General features: G+C 39.6%; 1 long non-coding RNA gene across 1 annotated transcript in view; it reads right to left on the minus strand.

The window, feature by feature from the left end:
* LOC122789711 overlaps positions 1–21,280 on the minus strand; it is a 228,406-nt gene that overhangs the window by 66,605 nt on the left and 140,521 nt on the right. The window contains exon 2 of the long non-coding RNA XR_006362867.1: positions 1,866–1,932. This is a non-coding gene — a long non-coding RNA (uncharacterized LOC122789711). The remainder of the gene's footprint in view (positions 1–1,865; positions 1,933–21,280) is intronic.

Consider the following 21,280-nt stretch of genomic DNA (forward strand, 5'->3'; position numbering starts at 1 on the left):
GTTTGTGCGATAGTTGGCAAAGTGCTTGCTCATGTGAGATGCACATTTACATTGCCTTCCCTGTTTGCGCATAGTTAAGCAATGCACAAATGCAAGCTGTACTGCCAAAAGTCTGAGAGTTAGTACCAAGTCTATGAAATGCACCTGCTGCTTAGCTGACTCTGTGGCAGCAGGTGCAAATTCATTGACATTTCTTTTGAGCCCAGATACTGGGTTCGAATCCAAGTGTATGTAATACTTTTTACGAGCGATAATGCAATGACATTCTTTACAGTATATTCAGCATATGCAATTGTGTTTACGTACTGCAGCAGGGTTAAGCAGGATTACATGGAGGCCACCACAGCATTGTAGTACTGCTCGTAGTTAAGCTTTGGTGCTCTGTGACCAACTCCGCACAGAGGCCAAAAAGTGAAGAGATCCATTGCTTATTCTGTTACTTGTGTGTTCATAGGTGGTGTGCGATTCTATTTTTGCCCAGATTATAGATGTTAAAATGGGGTAGATAGGAAAGTGGCAAAATGGTGAGCAAATGGGGGGACAAAAAGAGCAATACAGGAATGTGCAAGAGGGAGGTAGGAAAGAACCACAGCTATCCATTTTTCAACAGTAAAAAAATGATATGTACAGATTAGCTGAATTTGGACAGTCACCTCCGCAGAGGGGGATGACAGCAACATAATCATGTTGTACAGCCAAATGGACTGAATCAAGTGTGTCAACAGGACATACATGAGAAATGGAGAGCCATGTATGGGACAACATTTTTTGAGAGACCGGTGCCTATTTTTAATTCAGTAAGAGAAATGCTGGGTAAGGGACATAGGCATTTCTAGGTCAGGCAAGTTGGGTATGTGTGGAAGCAAATGCAAATAAGACAAGACACAGGGATGCTGAGGGACACCAGGATTGGGGTGAGGGGATGGGACAACACAGGCTCATGCCCATCAAACATGGAGACTGACAATAGAGTCCTCACGGTCCCCTTACTCTGCTGGTGGCTGGAGGGCTCAAAGTCTTCTAAATAAACCATGAGGGAGGGCAGCATCTCCATCCAGTGTAGGTGTACATAAATAGTGCAGTGCATGGCCCTAAGCACCAATCCTGGCATCTCCCACCATGTGATGAAATCCCCACCTCCTTCACTGTTCACGGATAGTACCACTGCACCAGCTGCCGAGGAAGTACTACCTGAAGGTGAGGGCACAGGGCCAGCAAAGGAAGTGCTACCAGTTTGGGTCCTAGATGTGCTGGGCCATTGGTGCTAGAGCTGGTGGATTGGGGGAAGGCTGATCCACTGGGACTGGGCTACCTCACTGCGCATTTAGTGATCTGGTACACATGGATGACATGGAGACATTTTGACAACACATAATAGAAAATAAAGAGATGATAGTTGTGGTGAGAAAGAAAATTAGTACCATCATATGTGACATAAAATACATTAACACAATTATAAAACTATTTTATATTAAGTATTAAATTTAAGTATACACCCTAACAAATGCAAACTATGCATACAGATTACTGAAAGTAATCCTTGAAATGTGCATATACTGCACATACACTTGCTCCAGTTATACAGATTACAGTTAACAGGGCATTTATGGCACTTAAGAGTTTAACTTAATGTAAATATTATAGAATGCAGTACTGTATAGTTGTGACTCGTGCTAGCTGAACAGAGAACCTCTGACTACAATCTTACACTTTACTCCTAAAGCTGGTTTGTGCTACAGACTAATGCATGCATACTTGCTTTTACAGTTAGGCTATTCATGTTCAATTTGCTAAACCTGTATAAAACTCCCCGAAAATCTAACTTTTAAAGCTACAACACTACTTCCCTTGTTGTGCATACATACCACTTGCTTCCCTCAGTCTCTCCATTTCAGCAGCATGAGCACGTCTACTGAACTATTTCAACATCAGCTGTGGAAAGAACAGAAAAGAAAAAAAAAAAAAAAAAAAGAGCATTATGCATACCAGTCTTGCCTATGTTCAGCTTTCCAAGCATTACAAATACTCTTACTGTTACACTTGCACAGCTATGGGATGTCCACAATCTCAAATTCAGTCAATGGTTGACTGCATCCCTTTTGCACCCATGTTGGTCTTTTAAAATGATGCCTACACTGCTCTCCAATGTGTGGAATACCAGTAGCATTGGACACAGCCTGACCCAATAGCATATAACAGAATGGATGAGTTAGATAACTTTGATAATGTAACTTCCCCAGCACAGGATATTCCCCGAAGAAGTGAGAGTCTAGCACAAAAAACTAACAAGAACGCTCACCAGGTTTTTCATTACCCCCAGGGCAGACAGGGGGGCAAGAGTGTTTCATACCAACAACAGGGTTGGGGCAATCTTCGCAGATAGAAGTATCTGATGTTTTTATTGATAATGAAAATGGAGGTATTATGTTAGACTCTGCCATAACGAACTGCTTGGTCACAAGGAAGGACAATTTTTGTATTTACAATTATACTGATACTGAAGTAACTTCTGAGCACTTTATTTTGTTTACTAGAGAATTACAATTTGTTCCTTTACATCATTCTGGATTTAAAATTGTTTGTTAGACGTTTAAATTTAAATGTCTTTTTTAAAGGGCAAGCATACTTGAATGAAAGTTTCACAAGACCCAGCACACTGAATCCTCCTACACATCCAGCATTAAAAATCTTTGAAGAATTGGTTGAAAATGATTTAAGAAACCAATTTTCTGTCAGCAGGTCTTCTCAACCTTCAAATTTAAGTACTGAAGTATTTCAGTTAATTAACATTCTAAAGAAGGAAGGTATACAAGTTATGAAACCGGACAAAGGGGGAGGGGTGGTATTGATGTACAACTGGGACTATGAAGCACATATGTACAATATGTTGCAAGACACTGAACAATACAGCACTGTGTCAGTAAACGAGATTAATATTGCTTATGCAAAAATTAAAAATGTATTATATGATCATTTGATGCAAGGAGCAATTAATGAAAAATTATATAATTATTTATTCGTAAACAAACCCACTACAGCAGTAATTTTTGGAATACCTAAAGTGCACAAAGGTTTGGACCCCTTACGATTTAGACCGATTGTGGCTGGGGCAGGGGCAGGCAGTATTATTGAACCACTTGGGAAGTTTATTGATGAAACTGTTAAACATCTAGTCCTTTCTGTGGAATGTATTTGTAAAGACTCCTGGGACTTCCTTAAAGGTATCCAAAGTAATTTTTATGATGCAACTAATTTTATGATCAGTATAGATATTGTTGAATTGTTTCCAAGTATCCCTCATGTGGTTGGTCTTGAATGGTTTAATGAAGTGTTATGTAAGTCATCTGAATTTAGCCCAAACACCATCAGATTGGTGGTAGAATTTATGGAGATTATTCTTGATAACAACTACATATACTTTAACGGAGAGCTGTTTAAACAAAAAAAGGGAGTTGCCATGGGTGCTCCATGTGCTTCATCCTATGCCAACCTCGTACTTCACTATTGGGAGAATAAATTTATATTTTTAACCCCTTGGTCGAGGTTTATCACACATTATAAGCGTTATTTGGATGACATTTGTGTGTTATGGAATGGTAACCTAAATGAATTCACAGACTTTATGTTTTATATTAATTTGTCCACACAATTTTTAAAATTCACATACAATATTAGTGATGAAGTTTTGAATTATTTGGATGTGTCTCTTTCTAAGAATCAGCATACTGGCACTTTTCAATCCAAAATTTATAGGAAAAAGACTTTTTCTAATTCCTATCTGCACTTCGAGAGTGGACATCCTTTCCACCAGAAGAAAGGTATTTTGAAAGGCCAATTTATTAGGGCAGCTAGGATGTGTAGTACAGAACAACTATTTATGCAAGAAATGAACTTTTTAAAAGTTTTATTTTTAGAAAGAGGTTATCCTATGCATCTAATTAATAAGTTGGCAGAAGAAGTTATTGCTAACAGAACATGTAAATATTTTCCGCTCTTAGGTATACTGTCAAATGAGAATAGAAGTGTCCAGAGAGACGCCCAATTTGAGACACGTAATTTATATATTCAAACGTTTAGTAAGGACTCATCACAAGTTGAAAAAACTGTGACCAGGTACTGGCCAGTTCTAACATTGCAAGATGACATTAAAGAGTTAATATTGGATAAACCCAACTTTGTGAATACAAGGAACGTCAATTTAAAGGGTTTATTTGAAAGACAGTCTCACGATATGGTTGCACAATCTTCCCTTAGACTAGGTACATACAAATGTGGGGCATGTAAGCAATGTGCATACATAATTAATAACAACAACTTGCATATAACTGCAAGGAATTTTAAGGTTAAATCAGCAGGACACTACAACTGTGCAAGTAAAGGATTAGTCTACCTTGGTTTATGTACCCAATGCTCAAGTTTTAATATAGGGAAGACTGAAAGGTCTCTGAAAAGAAGAATTTATGAGCATCTTTATGACGTTGCAAAAGGGAAAGAAACTAATGCTTTTTACAAGCATTCCTTAAAATGTCCCAACATGCAATTAAAATTTATGGTACTAGAGCAAGAAACCCAGAACCCAAGAGGGGGAGACTGGGAAACATCCTTGGAATATAAGGAATTGATGTGGCAATTAAAGTTAAATGCTACTAAACCCCCTGGGTTAAATGACAATATTAGTATTCACAGTGTATTGAAGATTAGAAGGGCCAGGTTATAATACACGATTTACTATGATTGTTCTTTGTAGTTATACAGCATTATAGTTAGGAGCACTTATGGTATAAAGAATGCCTTAATATTCATTAATTTCACTTCACTAACCATGCATTAAATTGCAAATTTTATATTTTGTGGTAGGTGCATTTTAAGGTTTACATGCACAGCCATTTGTATGGTAAAATTTTAGAAGTTTTACAAGTTTACAAACGTATACATATTTTTTAGAATATTTATATAGTATTTAGAAATTTAATGTATTAATTGAATCTCAATGGTTTTAAACAATTTTAGGAATGGTTTTCATAGTCGCATATATATACATTTATCAATTCTTTCATATATCAATTCTTTTGTTATACCTTTAAAATTGCAATGTATTTATATTAATTTAATTTAGTTTGATTTGCTCTAATTAATCAATTTGCTGTAGGTCAGATGACCATTGAATAGTATAAATGCGTTAGGGTTTCTCATGCATACATCTTGATAAAGCCTGGTATCAGCCAGGCGAAAGCGCTAGTTTTAATTTTGTCTGCCAGTCTTTTTGCCTCTGCTACGTCTAATAAAGACTCTGTGTGGAAGATATCTTGTGGTTGGTTGTCTCTGCCGTGGTCTACATTACAGCCTGCCCCAAACTACTCCACGCCTCAGATTTGTATTGGCACTTTACCAGGAGTCCAATAAATATACTGGACTCCTGGGCACTCCACCTATGTGTCCTAAACTGGGCAACTTCCCTATTAACAACAGACATGTCTAACATCCAACCTACAGCAACAGAAAGTGACGCTTTCCTGCCAGTTCCAGTTACCACATTTAATGGCAATGTGCAAACTCGAGCAATGATTCAGCAGCAGTGCTAAGCAAGATGATGAATATTTGAAATATGAAGGTTAATCAGACACTTAACCTTAATTTGAGTTGTGTCTTCTGATGTAGCTTGGAAATACGCACTGAAAATTGGAAGGCAAGTGCTAGGCAAGTTAAGTTTGCAGACTTGTACTGGGGGTATAAATGTCATGACCTGACATTTGTTTTTGGCCTTATACACCGATAAAACTGATTTGTAAAGTGTGGGATTCAAACCTAGGCATAAAGGACAAAACATTTGTTCCACAGCATTGATTTTCCATCTTTGCCACAGAAGTGCTGCTCAAACAGTTAGGAATCATACATGAATACAGCTGACAGTTTGAGGTGTTAACATGTGTACGTGTGTGACCTGACAAGGTTCTAGTATACAGATCCAGTTGTGTACGTGTCTTAATTGTAAAGGCCACCTAAGTCCAGAAAGCAGAATTATACTTACAAAAATATAGTAGACCGTATACCCTCAGTCATACATCTGAAGAACACAATAAGGGTGTCTTACCCCTCATACATATAATTCATAACAGCACCACTACCTCAAGTGTTATAAGGGAGAGTGAATATAAAAGGGAAATGCAACAGTAAAAATCTCTGGAATGTCCTGTATTAGAACTCATGACCATATGTATGGCAGTCCTACACTTACCGGTTGCCACAAGAAAGCCGAAACATATATTTTACAGTCCATCGCTATAGACTGCACTGTCTCAACAGTAAGCAGTAAAAATAGGTTGCAGACCCTGTACTAGAAACCATGACCATCTGTACTCCAGCCCTACACTTAGACCGGCTGCCACAGGACTAATGACATTTCCATGTATTCCTACTCATTCTTAAGTTCAGTGTTAACTGCCATGCAACACTGCTTAGCGTATTTGCGCAGTGCCCAACAGAATTATTTGAATGCATCTATTTTTAATTACTGGCAGTCTGCAGGTGTTTGACTGCAGCTGTTGGGGGAACTTTGCTAACTGCCACACAGCGGTGTTGATTGTTGGAAAGCAAAAATTGAAACAATGTATTCTTTTTAACCTTTGCACTTTCACAGAAGCCCTGCCTGCAGGTGTTCTGTCCACTTCCTGTGGGCCACTAGCTTGGTTTTGCACACCAAGCATCATGCAAACAAGGTAAGCACAGCCAAACCTGGCATTCATTTTCTCCATTTCTCTGTTTGCACTGAGCCGCACACCGCACAAAACACTGGCAAAAAAATAAAGAAAAGCAATCTATGATACAAACACTACAAAACGTTTTATTACATATGAAATATTTCTACCCAAGTCTGGATTTGAAATCTCGCTCCAATGAACCTTCAAAACACAGCTAGGGTGCCTTATCCTTCTTGGCCACACAAGCAGCTTTGCAGCAGGGAATGTAAATTAATCTGCATACAACCAACTACACCACCATCCACAGTACTTAAAAACACAAGTTATTTGCACATGTATAACATTTTGGATGTACTGCACAGAGTTTACACACGACCATTTATCACTATTGCTTGGAAAAATGCAGCTCTGTCTTACCTCTCAGTATTTGTTGCTCATTCTTGTACTATCTGACCAATAATCAGAGACCTGCGGTCTGTAAGGCATTCTATAAGTTTGAGGATATTAAATGGCAATAATATACAGTTGTCAAAAAATGAAAGGGAGGTTGGATGTTCATGAATACAAAGAACAAGGCAGGAAACCACTGGATAAACACTTTATATAAGTCTTTCTCAATACAAAACAATGCATTGTTTTGTATTGAGAAAGGATTAAAGTGTTTATCTGTTCTTACATTTTGGTTTCTGGCGTTTATTTTCTTCATGTTCATGAATAGAACCTGTGAATTGAGTGCTACTTACTTACATTTCCAACCTTGAAAAATTACTTGTATACACCAAGTCGAACCTGGCACACGAACTGGAGGTAGGGCAGTCTGCATTGCTGTTGATTGTTCCTTCTCCCTATCAGTAATCATTTAGTTGCAATCCATTAGCAACAAACACAGAGGAAGTGTCTGCACTGTGTTTGCATCTGCTACACACAGCCAAGCATTTGTGATTCAGCAGTTCTAACGAGTTCACAACTCATTTGCATCTTCACCGTGCTAACAGTCCTGAATCTACCCCATAAAAAGGCAACCATGTAGCTAGGGAACCTGAAGGTGAGGAAACTTGTTTATTGGAGAACATATAAGAGGCTATTACTTTGGGATACATCTGCACAGAAGACTACTGAACTTGAGAAGGTATACTTAAATATTTCAGCATCTGCAGTATATAGCTGAAAAATGCAAGAAAAATGTGTTTCACGTTGTGACGCCAGTGCACTGACCCACTAATCAAGGAGCCTCAATGCTCACCACTAACACCAATAAGGGACGCGCACATCGGGAGGATAACAAGTACACACAGTAAAGTATAATTTCCCTTTAGAGCACACAGATCACAGTCAGTCTAGGGCTGGTTTCTCCCTTTCCCTCCAGATATCCAATAATACTCCCCACTGGCACAGCTATAGGGTTCAGCTCTCAGCAGAGTGGTCAAGCCAAAACCTCCAGCACCCTCTCTGTCCAACCAGTACTTTGTGTCCCTGCACAAGAAGCGGACACACACTCCTAGGGAAGGCTGGCACAGGTTCACTAGCTATGCCACCTTCTGCCTAGACTATAAGGTAGTACAGACTGCCACCAACCACTATCAGCTACCATAAAGGCCCTTACCAAAGGAAGTCCAATTCTACTGTGCAATGTTGTTATTATCCGATTGGTAAGTGTGACTCAGACTTGAAGGCTATTTAGGAGTGGCTTGTACAGTATCACCAAATACATGCAAGTATTCTTAAGAGCTTAAATATCTCTACACAAAACAGCCAGTTAAAAGGTTTAAAAATATTTCATAAATAAAAGCACAAGACAATACTTATTAACTCAACACAGTGACAATAGAGAGTTCAGAAATCACAGGAAACTGTTAAAAACAACACTGTAGGACAGCCACATAAATGCAGAAATCATTTAGACTGATCTGACCATTTTCCTATCTACCTTTAAGAGAAATACTAAGATCCAAGTCTTACTCACACTGCAAAGCAAATGCTGGTGAGGAGTTGTCAGATTCAGAACAAAATACACTCTCTTTCTCTCAGAGATCATTCTTAAATTGATGACACATTACTGCTGAATCCATTTCAGATTACATCATTCTTGTCACTTCTGCTTAAGTTCCCAGGCTAACAGAACTTAAAATTTAACATTTCTTTATCTGCAGCTGCCAGAAAATCAAAGAGCAATAAAATACACTTTATGTTCAAAACCTAGTAATTATCTATGTCTTAAGACAACAGAAAGAAACTCCTAGCCTAGACATCCTGTCTCTTAGCTTGAGATAAGTAAAGAATTTTATGATGGTGTGTTATCAGCTTATTTTCTTAAGAGTTTGCAAGCCAACTCTGTATGTCCCAATTTCTACCATAAAACATACATTACATAGGAATAGAGTTTATACACACTTCTGCTTTCTTCCAGCACAGTGCACTGTGGTTATAATCTTAAAGCTCAGCACATAACAGTTTTCTTATATTTGTGAAACAAGCCTGTGGACCATATTAATATTTACAAATGACAAATTCTATCTAGCTGGGCTGGCAGCCTTTCAGTTTACCACACATTTATATACTAAATTAGCAAATAGTACTGTCATCTGCATGCATTACTTAAAAGTGTACTGATGGCATGGGCCTATTTATCAGGGCATTTCACAGGTATACATGATTGGTAACAGCTTAAAAAATGGAATGTTCTGTGTTAAATCTGTACACGTTTCAGGGAGAGTTCAATTTATAGCAATTTGAGCATTTCACTGATGGTTTGTTAGAAAAATGTGTAATTTGCCTGTTCTTTTGGAGGTGGAGGAGCAAAGCTGCATCTCTGTTTCAGCACAAAAAGATATGTTGCTACTGTTACTGTGATGGGTCCCAACTCTGGGCCAGCAATCAAAGACTCCATCCTCACCACAGACTCCGGTGAGGGACGGTCACTAACAGCAAAGGTGGACTCAGTATTTTCAGATGCAACTCCCTGTACCAAGCACAATTTTCCATAAGAGCACACAGGGGGAATGCTCTGGACCTGGGGCTGGCCTATCTCCAAAACCACACAAAATTCCACATTGACCACTTTTGAACTGTGTCCCTGTTCCCAGTATCTGGCATACATACTTTGATACTAGAGACACACACAGACACACACCTGGGAAAAGCTGACCCTTTCTGCCAAGACTCTGAGGTAAATCATGGTGCCACCAGTCAGCCACCCTACGCTCTTAAAAAGGGTGCAAAAATTAATACCAATACAAATGGTAGTGTGTGACCAAGGCAGCAAAGCTTTCGGGAACAGCCAGAGCATCACTAAAACAAGCATAAGTACTCAAGATGTTAACAGCATTCTCTAAAGGACCAGCCACAATGAAAAGTATTAAAATATTTAATAAATAAAATGAGAACAGGAGAATACTGAATACAATAGAGAGTTTCAACCACAGAGATATAGTTTCTCACAGATGCAAAAAATACTGCAGTATCCTCACTAAAATGTCCACGATTAAAGAATTACTGTTCTCTGACTTACTAAACCAAGGCAAACTGGTGTGTGCTGAATGTCTTATCACAGCAAAATTCAGATGAGGTCTCCCTTTGTGTGGATGTGAGATATATCCTGTCAGAAAACTTTCCCGTCAGATTTTTAAGTGCTGCTGCAAAGGTTCCAAAGAAACCAGAGGCTAGCTAGAGGATGACATCACCTCCGGTCACCCGACTCTGTTACAATATACAGACAGAGCTTTGCCAAGATCTGTGGCAGCATCTGAAAGCTACACCATTTCAAGCGTTCCACCCTTCGAGTTCGCTGGTAAATGTACACATTTGATCAGTTACAATACAACTCAATACACATTCATGCATTCTTTCTGTCCAGCAGGACCTACTGTTGATGCAGGTTTTACCACAAGTAACTTTACAAATATATCCAAAAAGCAGAAGACCAGGATCAAATCCACACAAACGTTTGAGCGCTTTCGTCTCGAATAGAAACTTCAAGAATAACACAGCATAATACCAAACAGCCTTATATATGCTACTCCAACAAATTAGTCATAATTAACTAATTAATAAAATAATGTCCGGAAAGGACATAGAAACATTTAAAAAAAAAAAAAAGAGTAACACACGTATATATTACACTCTCAGTAAAAAAATAAAAAATGCTATTAAAAACGTATTGACAATTAAATATATCCCATAATACGTTAAAAATAATCAAAGCAACAGATGTCAATATTTATGCATATGAAAGTAGATATGTATTTGTTGTTTATTAGCATCCTACCCTAAAAGTAGGTATCTATGACTGTCATACAAGTGTGCCTTGAGCCCAAGAACAGAGCTGATGGATACTGCACTATTAAGACCCGGTGCTTCAGATATATTCGTCCTAATTTGGCATCTAAGCTCAGCCATTTCTAGGTAATCGTTGAGTGGCCCACCTCTTTCACCCATCCTAACCTGCTCAATAATAATGAATCTGAACCCTTGTTCTTCATTGGTTACTATAAGTCCTGCTAGTGCATTTTTAACATCTTTCCTACTGACGTTACAGCAGTGTTGGTAAATTCTACTTCTAAACACATTTTTTAGTTTTACCAATGTAAAAACTCAGACATTGGGTACATAGGGTGAGGTACACTACTCCTTTACTGCTGCAGGAGACTTTACCTCGTATAGTGTGCCTCCCATAATTGGGAATACAAATCTCCTTGGCTTCAATGATATACTGGCATTGTTTGCAATAGCAGCACTTAACCATCCCTGCCCCTATATCAGGATCATATTTCTGCCTTTTCAGCATATTTTTGATGCTACACTCCTTTTTATATACAATGTTGGGAACAGGGCCAAACAACTGTGCCTGTTATGCATCAGTTCTAAAAATGTTCCAGTTCTGTTCAATAATATTCCTGATGCTGTAAAAATGCTGATTAAACTTGAAAATAGCAGATTTTTTTATGGAAGGTCAGCCTCTTGATTGTCCTTGTTTGATAACCCTTCCCCTGTACCAAGACGGGGAAATAAATAAATAAATAGCCACTAGCTCTCTTATTTATTACCTCCTGAAGGATGTTGTTCAAATAATTATCTGGATAACTTCCATGTAGTAACATCCCTTTAAGGGTCTCAATTTGCTATAGAAATTGATCATATTCAGATATCATCCTGGCAAGCCGCACCCCCTATCCTTTTACTAAAGCCTTCTTTTGGTGCAGGGGTGGTAACTATCAAAATGTAGGAGGCTATTAGAGTAGGTGGGCTTGTGGAAAACAGTGGAGGTGAAATGTTTATTGACCACATCTTTCTTGATGGTAATGTCTAAGTAATTCACCTCTGTAACACTAATAGAATGTGTAAATTCAAGAAAATATATGTGCTGGTGTTCAGGAATTCAAGGAAGCCTTCTAGTTCTGTCATATCACTGTTCCACAAAATGACGATAGCATCCAGGTAACAACCGTAAAATGTCCATGAGTTAGCGCAAGGACAATTAAAAAATATATTTTTCCCAAAATGCCAGTACTATGTTCACAAAGATGGGGGCACAGGCTGCCCCCATTCCTACCTCTAACTTGTTTAGATAACTGCTGTTCGAAGGTAATAATGTTGGTATCTAACACTAGTTCCACAAATGTTCCAATTGTTAAGATGGTGTTATGATTTAGGGTAGTGTACTGGCAAAGATATTGGTAAAACCAATCAATACCTGTGTCATGGGGTATGACAGAGAATAAGTCCCGAACATCAATTGCGATAAAGATCAGATTATCAGTATACATATCTTTCTTGATTTTAGACAGAAAATCCCAGGAGTCTAAGTATCCAAGGGCAGTTCTTTAAAATATTTGTCAAGTATCTTTTATATGCTTTTAACCGCATTTTTTCTTTTGTACTGCGAGTGCAATTATATATATATATATATATATATATATATACACATATACATATACATACACATATACATATATGTATGTATATATATGTGTGTGTGTTGCTCTTTAAATGTTTATGTCCTTTAAGGACATTATTTTATTAATTAGTTAAGTTGAAATAGCATATATAAGGCTGTTGGGTAATATGCCGTGTTATTCTGAAGAAGTTTCTATTAGAGAGACGAAAGTGCTCAAACGTGGTTTGTGTGGCTGGATCCTGGTCTCCTGTTTTTTGGATATTAAAGTTTGTGTGGAGCCTTGTTTAACTTTTCAAATATATTTTTTAACTCTAACATCTGTACAAATTGGAGTAGTCAAACAAAATTCTTTTACAAAACTCCAGCTAGCTATGCTGGCATATGTACACATGTACTGCCCTACTCTCCCTGGCACAGATGGCACTACCACGTAACATCACAATTACTCTCCTTTGTTTTGCATCCAGCCTTGCTTTGGGTGTGAATGTAATCTTACAACCACACAATTTCCATTGTTCACATTTCAAACATCTATAGACTGCTTTATGTTTGTCCAGTGGGCAAACAGTAATTCTACCTTTTCTGTTTTACATGGGAATAGGTATTTTTCAGTTGTGATACTTGTATATTATTTTAGGACACCTAGGACTATGGCACCCAGGGGTCTCACGCTCCAAAAATCACCATTCCTCTCAACTGTAGAGATCTTCACTGGTCTATATTAAATAGTCGCCCGCTTAGTTTGTCGAATGCCTAAATGTTGACAACTTAAAATTGCGAACAGCAGTTTCCACACAGGGAAGCAAGTCGTTTGGCCGTTACATGGATTTTGCTCCATTTACAACGTAGAGCGATCTCTGAGTTGGTATATTTAGTTGGGGGGGGGGTGTAGGGGGCACAGCCCCCCACTTGATTTCAGTTTAAAATTTTTTTCCCACTTTGGCCAACTGCATTGCTTCCCTGTGTGGAAATGGACATTCATGATTTTTAGTTGTCGACATTTAGGCATTTGACAACCTAAGTGGTCGATGATTTAATACCAACCAGATTTTCACAGAATGCCCAGACTTGTTTCATATTTGTAGTCCGTTTTTCATAAAATTATGTTTTTCTGGAAAATTAGTGTCAAATCATTAAAGAGTGAAGTTAGAAAATGATAGACATTTGAGTTTCAGACTTCATACTCTTCAGAAAATTCATGCTAATGCACAACCTGTTATTCTATCACATTTCTAGTTTGAAACCGCAATATTTAAAAATTGTTCCCATTTTTGGGCTTTGTCCCACTTTTACTTATGGCTTTGACCAGATTTCTTGCTCAGAGTTGAGAGATATAAACCACCCTTCAGTGACCCTGAAAATCAGGCAATTGTGGAAGCTTTTAGGCAACATGGTGCTTTTTTGCTTGAAGGGGAATGTGAAGATATATCAGGCAGAATGCAAAATTGGCAGCAGAGCAAATAGTTGCAGATGCGAATGCAGTAGGCAGCCACAGCAAGACACAAGGTATGCCATATGGCCACTGACAATCTCATCTGGACGGAGTAGTGGCTACAGTGGCCTGGGATCGGATAGGTACCGGGGGGGCTGCTACAGAGCCACCACTAACAGCAAATGAAGAGTTCCTGTCCTGTCCACTGTCAAGGATCCAGACAGCTCTCAGCTAACTGCAGAACAGCATGCCCTTGGCATTGGTGCTACTGTTTCAGGGAAGCAAGTTATGTCCCAGAAGGAGCTTCCAGGTAGGCTTATGCATCTCAATTGTTAAATACTCTTGTATAGTACAATATTTACATCAATACATTAGTTCTGTTTAAAAAGAAATTGGTTGGGGGGGGGGTTGTAGATTGACTACACATGGGGCTTAGGTTGGACTTATCTTTCTTGTTGAAAGCATAGTTAATGGACATATATATGAAGGGCAAAAAGTTTTACCCCCTATGTTGCTGTTAACTGTGATGATGTCCTTACCTTTTGCTCAACTTCTTCCAGACCATCCGGCACAGGAGCATACTATCATTTGTACTTGGTAAGCAAAACATTTTCACGTCAGTACTGATGAGCAATTCAAAGCAATATTTAGTTTGTGATGTCGGTGTCAGGACTGTTGTGTGCATTGCTTTACTGTCTAATAGTGGCACCACTGTTTTGTTACTGGACTACAGTAGTGTAGGCATTCATTTTTCCTGTGTTTGTTGCTCTTCATAAGTGATCCGGACAGTGGAAGTGTGGGACGTCTACCACCTGATGTTAAAGTATCAGCAGACTGATGGTAACCAAACACAGGCACTGTAGGGGGGTGCAGACGTTGAATCAGACATTGAGGTTGGACATACAGCCATCTTTCGTAATTCCATTGGACACTGCCAGTAGGCCTACAGTGACCCATTCCAGTGAGCCCTCTGATACTGGGCAGGTGGAGGGCGAGAATCAGGCAAGTGTGGTTACTGCAGCTTCAGTGCCTGTTGACTTTGGCTGTAGCCAAAGTGTGGACAAAGTGCCACACAAAAGGGTTGCTAGGGTTGATCAGAGGAGGCTCTGTTGTCCATCCTCCACCTGCTCCAGGTGTCTCTTCCCGTGCCACTCTGTTTAGGGCCATCATGGAGGCAGGCACATTCCCATAAGTCCTCCACAGAAATGCTTAGGGTTGTAGATGTAGCACAGGCTGACATGCATGACTGGCTCAGGTGTTGCCAATTCAATGGATCAGATGAATGACATATTGGAACGGGTGGTGTTTGTGATGGAACGTCTGCTGGGAGGGAGACCACATCCTCATGAGCATACGTCAGCCACATCAGGTGTGGTCATGTTGGCTAACAGCAGATGATCATGCTCCTATAGTGGCAGTACTTCCAATGCTAAGTCAGTGGTCGAGCTGTCCACACCCAGTTGTGGCAGACCATGGGGTCATGGTCCCGGGTGTCCTTGTGAGGGTAACTTGTCCAGCAGACAGTCACGTTTAAGTACCAGCAATGCATCTGACCATGGGCATGGACATGCCAGTGCAACTCCTGGCAAAGCCAGTTCTCATGGTTGGGTACAACAATGAACTGCCACTTCTACCATGCAAGGCTCACATCTGTCTGACATACCAAGACATAGAGCTAGCAAAGAACTTGGCTGTGTTCATGCAGACACTCGCGCACCAATTTCACCTGGATAACACACACACACACACACACATGCACAGTTCAGCAGTGACGCTTAAAACTCATTTTGTCTCACTGGCAATTTGTTAGTTACTTTATCCAAATGTCTGCCTGCTCCTCTTTCCTACTCAGCCACACTCCCAGACCTTGTGTGTAATCCTAAGCTTCCTGCTTCCCACACAAAACAACGGTGCCATACAACACAACTGTGCCATATCCCTATTTTCCATCTTTTGGATTCAGGGATACATAAGCTTTGTGTGTGATGCTCAGGGTGCATAGCCGATTTGGTGCTTTGTATGTCCGCATTTTTTGCTGTTGAATCGGTAATTCTACCTTGGACTTGTATTCGTCTCAGAAAGTTAGATGGCCGATAGCAAACTTTTTTGCATCAGTATTGCTAATGATCTTGTGAGGGTTGTAAAGTCTGAAACTGAAATGTGTCATTATTTTCTAACTCCTCTCTAATGATTTTCAAGAACAAACATATGGTGCTTAAACAGAGGGGATTTTGTGACCATCAGTACTTTTGAGAGGTATGACTGTGTGAATCAGACGTCTGAGGCCTACTACTTAATGGACACACACAAGTCACACAAGTCTATAGTGCAGAAATGACCTTAACATGTGACAGATCACCTACCTTTAACTTGCTTACACTACCAAGTAACAACATACAAGGATATGGCCAGTCATTCACATTAAACAATACACTCCAGAGGTTCAACACTTACTTTGTAAATCCAGCAGTTGCAACAGTTAAAGTTCAGGGCTGATTCTGCCTGATGCTAGCAGTACATAGCAATTACATGAGTAGGTAAAGGTTGCGAGAGTTGCCTGGCATCAGTTACTATACTTGTGTGTAGGAGGAAGGTTTTAGCCCCTTAGGTGGTGTGTGTGTGTGTGTGTGTGTGTGTGTGCCATGCATCGTCTTAGCCAATGCAAGAGCATATTGAGCATGCCTACGTCTGCCTACACCCACAGCAGCTGATGTTTCCCACTCGGATGCCTGACCTGCATTTGGCTGTGGGGATCTTGCCATTGCTGGTGGTGTGTGCGTCCCTTCCCCTTGTTGATCCTGCTGAAGTTGCTTTCTCAGGATGTTGTGTAGCATGGCACCTACAGTGATTATTTCAGTACATGTACAGTAAACTCTCAGTTAACCAGAACTCGTGGAACTGGAACAAAAAATATATAGAAATACAGTACAATTTTGATGTGTTACACTTTTGTTTTCTCCCCGCAGAAACATACCTTACATTTTTACAGATCTAGAGTTTTAAAAAGGAAGACGGGAATAAATTCCCTCTCCCCCTAACCTGAGAACGAGTCAAACCAAACAAACAAATAGTATAGGGTACAGTATTAGTCAGGCCTATTTTTAATAGCAACTCTCAAGCAACCAGAAACTAGTTATCCGGCATCTACCAATTCCCATTGCTGCCAGTTAACGGAGAGTTTACTGTATGTGGATTGTACTGCAGGGCTCCCCCAGATGTATTTCGGCACTGGAACAGCAATGTCAGCAGCCCACACACACACACACACACACACACACACACACACACACACACACCATTTCTGGTTGCAGCATGCGCCTTATTAGGACATTAAACAGGTGTGTGCACATTTCTGTTCCAGTGCATAACCTGCATCCCCTAGTAAAGGACCATGTGGGATAGCCTCCTAGTGAACATTTGATAGAGTTGGAAGGTGTGCCAGATGAGAGTCGTGATAACAGCCAGGGTTGCCGGCACACACGTTCAAGAGGATTCCACTGGCATTACACACGACAGAGTGGAAGCCCTTTCTAGTTATGTAGAGCCTTCCCTGTGCCTCAGCTGGTGCTTTAATTTCTACATGTGTGCAATCTATGGCACCCACTACTTCAGGGTAGTGTGCTTCAGGGAAGAACTTCTGAAAAATTCTGGCCCTGTCCACAGAGTACAGGGAAAATATATGTGGTCACTGGCATGTTGGCGCATAGCACTCAGAAACTGATGAAGGATCCTGGACACTGATGCCTGTCACACCCCCAGTACATCCCCTACTGGTCTCTGAAAGGTATCTGTAGCTATAATTCTAAGTGCTACACATACCTTTGTCTCCACTGGGATGGGTTCTCCTCAGTTTTCCCTGGCTCTGAGTAGAGGGCAACAGAGGTTGCTGAATTCCTGTAGTGAGTCTCTATCCACTCTGTAGTGCTCTACAATTTCCACGTCATGTTGAGTGTGATAAGTTAAATGGGGTCTGAAAACACTTCTTGGCCTCAGTCTAGTAGCAGCAGCATAGACTTTAGCCTGTTGCACACGCACATGATTTAAAGTAACAGCAGACCCTAACATTGTTTCCGTGTAAACGCCTTTCCCGTGGCTGTATTCCAATAGGTTTTGGAATACACAGGGAAAACAAACACTGAGCCTACATGGTTGCTTTATACCTTGTTGACACCTCCTCCATCTTGGACTGCTTGATTAGTATGCAGTTCAGCTGCTTATCCTGTAATTAGCATGACACAGTGTTTAAACTTGTTTGTGCAGCTCTACACACCATGTAGAGCTGCTTACTGAATCCAAAACAATCTGCTAGTGTGCACATCACACCACACACATGGTGTAAATGGGCTGTGTAGGCTTTGAATCTCTTTGCATTACTTTCAACCTCTCCCTTAAACAAAATAGAAGAAAGCACACAATGCTACACATTTTATATATCCCAGCATGCACTAGTATCACATCATATTCTGTTATACCCCATACCGGCCTTTAAACAAGACACTGTCTTGGTCAAATCAATAATCACCTCCCATAATACAAAATACTAACACACAACCAATGACATCCACAACTTTTGCACGTACACAACTAAATTGTATCTTAAAACACTCAAAATAATGTTACAATTTACTGTACTAGATTAGAGCACAATAACAATGACAGTTTCTATATATATATATATATATATATATATATATATATATATATATATATATACATATATGTATAGCCATCCATCAAGTCTTGGAAGGTACAATCTAAATCCTAGAAGTATCTGTAATATGAGATTAAATGCATGCCTGGATCGATTACAAGCCAGAATTTTAACTACAACTGAAATAGGGTTAAAACCATTCACCATGCTATAACCCCTTAAATAACTGACCACCAATCTAACTGCAGGTGGAACATTAGCATTTTATTTAGACAAATAGAAAACTTCACCATTAAGTGAACTAAATTCTATAATCAAAACTAATTATTCATCCCCAACATTATAACCATATAGTCCATAACTCTCATTTTTGCAGAATGTCCAGAATTCTGCCCCATATTTTTTGGTCAGTTTTGCATAAAATTGTGGTTTACTGGCAAATCATTGAGGGTTAAAGTCAGAAAATAATGCCAGATTGAGTTTCAGACTTAATACCATTCAGAAAATTCATACCAAGACAAAACCTGTTCTATCAATTTAAGTTTGTAAGAGCAATATTTAAAGAGTGTCATTTTTGGGCCTTTGTCCAGATTTCTTGCTCCAAGAGGTTGAGAGGTATGGTCCACCTAACCAAGGTCAAAGAACAGGGATGAGTTGGAACATGAGCTAAATTCTTGGCTAGGCTTGTAAGGGCTTAAGAGCCAACAGCTTAGTAACTTCCCATGATCCTATGAACCCTGGAATATATCTTCTTCTGGGCTACTTCAGCTCTACAGCCTACAATCCTAGGCAGTTTTAGTACTGATGTGGCTTTAAAAAGTCTAAAACAACAAATATTACTGATGAACCCATTTCATTACAACCAACAGAACAGACTAGCTAAAGGCACAAATGGTCTAGATTTTAACAAATACTTCTAGGACTACCCACTCTGGCAACCTCTCCAACTGCTTAATTGAACATAACCCGACATTAATTTAGTCACAAGCCAAAACAATCTACAACCACTACATTTCTCTTGGACTAGAGAAGTAAAGTTTCTTGGAAACCTACACTCCTGTTGGAAGAAGTTGTAGTGGTTGTCAACTTTTTTTACTTTCTCCACTAGATAAGGCTTCTCATATGCAATGCTCACAGAAACAGCTGTGCAATTAAAAAAACAAATACTACCACAAAGCCAAATAATTTGTGGAATACAATCAGTTGAAACCAGTCAAAACCACACAATAAAAGTTAATTTCATCTGATAGGAAAGTAGCCTGAATGAAATTCATTTTCTCCACTACACAAAATCCTAATTCAACCAAATGGTATCACCCAATCACCCTCAGACTTAACCCATGACCAATCAAACCCACGCACAACAAATGCCAATGTCAACAGAATTTGAAAACTTGCCTTCAATGCAATTCCAATTCATCTCATCAGAAAAATATTAAAACTTGCAATATTAGAATCTTACCAGTTTTACTTTGAATACCCCAACAAAGGATGGGTCAACTCTTGGAAGTGTATCATATGTGTGGTATTTCCCTGGGGTAGACTACTTCCTAAAGCATATGATAATGCATTGTTCTGGCATAATTTTGGCAACAGTTATTTATTTGGGACAAATCTTCCTGCATGGCAAAGTCCTCCTATACTGTGCTGCTTATAAACAAAGCTAGTGTCCAACTCGGTGTGTCACTGTCCCAGTTCACAGTGCCCTCATTAGGCCATATAGTATAATGCCCCATCTGGCATGCATCTGTCGGGGCACATACAACTGAACTGCCCACAGATACCCTACTGAAAGGATACAAGGCCTAAAAATCATGTCCTACATTGACATATTAAAAGACCTATCACTACACTTTAATATTCTACAGGCTGCTAAGAAGTGACCTGTGTCTACCATACAAAGCATCTTCCAACCCAATACTGATGGATTTATTACACATCAGCAAGTCAAATGGCATCAAAAATACTCAGTCTATGGATCTAAACCTCTTCTGCATCAACAGAAAGTTTGAGGGACAGAAGAATATCACAAAGGATACCACTGATGTGGAACAAACTCTCCATCCATGTAAAATAAACGTCATCCCTCTCCATATTCAAGTGCAACTTGGCTCTATGGATGGGAAAAAAGTTGTGTTCTTACCATAACATTCCATCTTTGTTGTCCATCTTCTTTTCCATTAACCTGTGGGTTAGAATTCTAATGCTCAGAAGTGACTGGCCGCCTTCTTCCACCTCGAGACTCCTGACTTGAGCTCCTCCTTCCTACACACCAAGCACCACTCCCCCACAATACCTCAGATCGAGTTTGCTAAAAAAAGCACAAGAGCTAACATTAGGTTATCCTAAAAAAACACGTGGATCAAATATGTCCAAATATCACAAGAAAACATCAGGAGCTCAAATGAAGGAAGAGAGATTCCTTCTAAATTTTACCAGGCTTCCCCAAGACTTGAATAAGGGGAAGGGGGGCAGGAAGGGTAATGGAAATGAAGATGGACAGCACAGATGGAACGGTTTAGAACACAACTTCTTTATCTGATGTTGTCCACTTCATTTCATTAACCCATGGGACACAGTGCCCAGTTACTATAATCAAGGAAGGA

This window comes from Protopterus annectens, chromosome 15.part0 (genome assembly GCF_019279795.1).
Source record: "Protopterus annectens isolate FY-2018-M chromosome 15.part0, PAN1.0, whole genome shotgun sequence".
Lineage (NCBI taxonomy): Eukaryota > Metazoa > Chordata > Ceratodontiformes > Protopteridae > Protopterus > Protopterus annectens.